The sequence below is a fragment of the Tupaia chinensis genome, unplaced genomic scaffold, assembly GCF_000334495.1.
Source record: "Tupaia chinensis unplaced genomic scaffold, TupChi_1.0 Scaffold143598_1, whole genome shotgun sequence".
NCBI lineage: Eukaryota > Metazoa > Chordata > Mammalia > Scandentia > Tupaiidae > Tupaia > Tupaia belangeri.
In genome coordinates, this window is record NW_006203444.1 from 142,029 (window position 1) to 145,225 (window position 3,197).

General features: G+C 40.0%; 1 pseudogene; it reads right to left on the reverse strand.

Annotated features, from left to right (window-relative positions):
• Nucleotides 1-2,452: 2,452 nt before the first annotated feature.
• Nucleotides 2,453-2,963, reverse strand: LOC102482216 (60S ribosome subunit biogenesis protein NIP7 homolog pseudogene; annotated as a pseudogene).
• Between the last annotated feature and the right edge of the window lie 234 nt (nucleotides 2,964-3,197).

Below are 3,197 nucleotides of genomic sequence, written 5' to 3' on the forward strand. Positions count from 1 at the left end.
TTTTTATCTTTTTTTCCCATATAAAAGATAATTTTGCCGGGTATAGTATTCTTGGTTGAAATTGTTTTTCACTCAACACTTTGACTATGCTTCCCCATTCCTTCCTTGCCTGTATTGTTTCCGCAGAGAGATCTGATATTAGCTTGATGGGGTGACCTTTGTAAGTAACTTGGTGTTTCCCTCTTGCCAACTTTAGTATCTTGTCTTTGTCTATTGTTTTTGCCAGTCTGGCTATGATGTGCCTTGGAGAGGATCTTCTTGGGTTGATTCTACTTGGGGTTCTATGTATTTCTTGGGTCTGGATAGTTGAATGCCTTTCTAGTTTGGAAAGTTTTCTTCAGGATCTCATGGAATAAATTATTTAGGCCCTTAATATTTTCTTCCTCTTCTGGAATACCAATTATCCGGATGTTGGGGCACTTGATGGTGTCCAGTATTCCTTATATATTATCCTCATTTTTCATGGCTTTTTTCTCAGTCTTCTTGATACTTTTTTCTAGGTCAGATGTTTTGTCTTCTACGTTAGAGATTCGATCTTCTGCCTGGTCTAACCTACTTTTAATACTTTCAAGGACAGCTTTGATTTCCTGATCACATTATTCAATTCTAGAAGTTTCATCTGGTTCTTGTTTAAGGTATCCATTTCTTCTTTCAAGTTATTAAAGGACTTCCTCATCTCCTGGAGCTCCTTGTCTTTTTTCTCTTCCATCTCAGTTAGTTTGGTCACTACAAATATTCTGAATTCCTTATCAAAGGTGACCATGACGTCCATTGTATTGACTGTGGGTGATGTAAGCTTGATGATTTCCCTTGAGGGAGAGGTCTTTTGTTGGTTGCTCATATTTCTTGAGCCTCTGCAATTGTTCCTAGTCATCAGGTAATCTATATGTTGCTTCCTAACTCATTTATGGTATCTCTGAATGTTAAAAGTTGTACAGGATTAGAAAATTGATGATTTCTCTTATGGTTGGCCTACCTGTTGCTCATAATTACCATTAACTGTTGCCACTAGTCCTGGATGGCCCAAAGTCCTCCATGTTTCTAAGGAGTGGTGAGCCTCCAACTCACCTAATAAGCAACACCTCAAGAGCAAAGAAACACAAAATGAAAAAAGGAAATCGTGGGGTGCGCTTTGCGTGCCATGTGCTATTCTAATCATCAAAATTCAGAGTCCAAAGGCTAGTGGGAAAGGGCCAGAGGATGAGTGACAGGACCAGGTTGGTTTGGCTTTCAGCCTCAGTCTGCCTGGTGTCTAGAACTACTGGCCGGCTCGATCCGGTTTGCGGGTGGGGTGGGGTGGGAGTTCGGCTTGATCCAGTTTGCGGGTGGGGTGGGGTGGGAGTTCACCTTAAAGTCCCAGACAACTAACCTGGGGTCCAAGGAGGAGGAAGGATGGGGGATGCGTGAAGGTTCAGAGGGGTCTGGCCTGCAGCCTCAGTCTGCCTGGTGTCCAGAACTCAATTCTATTTTACTTTTTTTTTTGACAAAGGAAATGAGGGGTTTTTTTGTTTTGTTTTTTGTTTTTTGTTTTTTTTTTTTTTTAGGGTCTCTGATTAGTGTTTTTTTGTCCAGTACAGACAAGTCAATAAAGGTTCACAAGAGAAATTATGTTTTATGAAATCATCTAAGAAACACAAAGATTGAAAAATGTTGTAAAACTACATGGACATATGATCAAATTACCCTCCTAATGCCCTAGAAATGTGTGATATATATGCAATATAAAAATAGTTTTACCATTTATGCAACATCTATCATTTACCAACCACTGCACTAGATGCAACAACCATGATCTCCAACCCTGAAAAACCATTCTTGAGCTAATTTTTAGTTCTGTATTGATTGAAACAGAAGGAGAAAAACCAAAGCTTATAAAGTTGAATAACTCATCCAAGGTCATAAAGCTAATAGGTGACAGAACCTGAGTTGGAATCCAAATTTTTCTTCTATACCACACAGCATTTACTCCATAGAAACATGTGTCCAAAATCTCTTTTTCTTATTTAAGCCAAAATTCATTTGTAAAGTCCCAGATGTGGCCTACTGTTCTGAGATGGCAATAACTACATTCAATGATATTAATAAAAAACAGGAAATATCCATTGCATTCTTATGATGAGTTTAGAAAACACAGTGTAATTACAGATAACAAGAATAAGCTATACTTGTCCTCACCTTCAATGATTTCGAACCTCTTACTCAGAACAAAAAACCCTGTTATTCTAATGTAAAACAGAGTATTCTGTTTAGTCATAAATGCAAAGATCTGAAACTCAATTTCTGAGCGACTTTCATATAGTAAGAATCCAGCCTACATTTGTCAATGATAGAGATGATGTCAAACTAAGAAGTCCCTGAAGAGGTCACAGTGTTGACAAAATTCAACACAATGGTGGAGTGAAGCAAAGCTAGGTCCTTCCACACAGTTGTAAGTACTCAGAATGACTTCCTTTTAAGTCAATGTCTCTTCATGTCACACATATTCTGCTTGATGAAATCTGCAATCATGGAATTTGCTCTGCAGTCTTGTGTAGACTTTGCTGCCACCCCAAAACCCAAAGGGATGTCTGCCGTGGAGTACACCAACCCCTACTTGGTATTGAGAAGTGTTTTCAGTGATTTCGCACAGTCCAAATTTCAACACATGATTCCCATATAGAAAGGACTGCTCTGCTGCAGGATTTATTCACATTTATAATTGGCATAAGGTGCAAGGTAATTCAGAGTCATGAAGTGCAACCAAAACTTGAGAGTCTTAGTGAATTTTCCAAAGCAGTTCCCCAGTAACATGAACTTGACCCAGAGATATTGGCAGCCAGCTTTCAGATCTCATCATTCACCCAGTCAGTTGTTGTGCAGCCTGAAACAGTAGGGCCTGTCTGCTGGCAGCTGAAGAGCTCCTGGGTGTATTTCATGATCTTCTCAAACACTACACAGTTTTCTTCTTCAGTCAACAGCAGCATTTTGTCACAGGGTTGAAAACCAAATCCTTGTGTCTAGGCAGCCCTCCATTCCTATTTTAAATACTGTAAGCAGGACCAGCAGTTGGTATAATGGCTATGTCACTGAACTTCCATGTAGTCGACAATGGTTCGAGTCCTGGACCCAGGGACTTAAACTCAAGCTGGGCGCATGCGCGTGCCTGCCCAAGATCCCGAGAGGAAAATGGAGGGGAAGGGATTGTGGCATGGCTATCC